The 625-nt window shown below is 44.6% G+C and overlaps 1 non-coding gene across 1 annotated transcript; it reads left to right on the forward strand.

The window, feature by feature from the left end:
• On the forward strand, positions 1 to 107 carry LOC112731697 (small nucleolar RNA R71). The gene has a single exon (XR_003167464.1). It is a non-coding gene; the product is annotated as a small nucleolar RNA R71 (small nucleolar RNA).
• The last annotated feature ends 518 nt before the right edge of the window (positions 108 to 625 follow it).

The raw sequence follows: 625 nt of genomic DNA on the forward strand, positions 1-625 counted from the left end.
AACATATCTGGTGGGCACCTCTTTGTTAGGTCTTTAAACCTCTCCCACGCTTCATATAGAGTCTCACCATCTTGTTGCCTGAAAGTTTGGACCTCAGCTCTCAGCCTATTGATTCGTTGAGGAGGGTAAAATCTTGCTAAGAATTTATTCACCACGTCTTCCCAAGTTGTCAAGCTTTCCCTTGGGAAAGATTCCAGCCACTTGTCTGCTTTGTCCCTAAGTGAGAATGGAAACAAGAGCATTCTATAGGTGTCAGGATGAACACCATTAGACTTCACTGTGTCACATATTCTCAGGAAGGTGGTCAAATGTTGATTGGGGTCTTCTTGAACACCTCCTCCAAACGAACAGTTGTTCTGAACAAGGGTGATGAGCTGTGGTTTAAGTTCAAAGTTGTTGGCATGGATTGTTGGCTTTTGGATGCTACTTCCACAATTGCCTGGGTTTGGATTGATGTAAGAGCCCAAAACTCTTCTATCCTCCCCAGCATGATTTGCTCTACCTCCTCCCCCATGGTTGTGATCCTCTTCTTCATGATGGTTTTCCATGTTGTCTTCCATGTTTGGTTCAAAGAATTCCTCTTCTTCCTCAGCACCAACCACTTTCTTTCCTCTTGCCTCCCTCC

Source organism: Arachis hypogaea, chromosome 12 (assembly GCF_003086295.3).
Source record: "Arachis hypogaea cultivar Tifrunner chromosome 12, arahy.Tifrunner.gnm2.J5K5, whole genome shotgun sequence".
Lineage (NCBI taxonomy): Eukaryota > Viridiplantae > Streptophyta > Magnoliopsida > Fabales > Fabaceae > Arachis > Arachis hypogaea.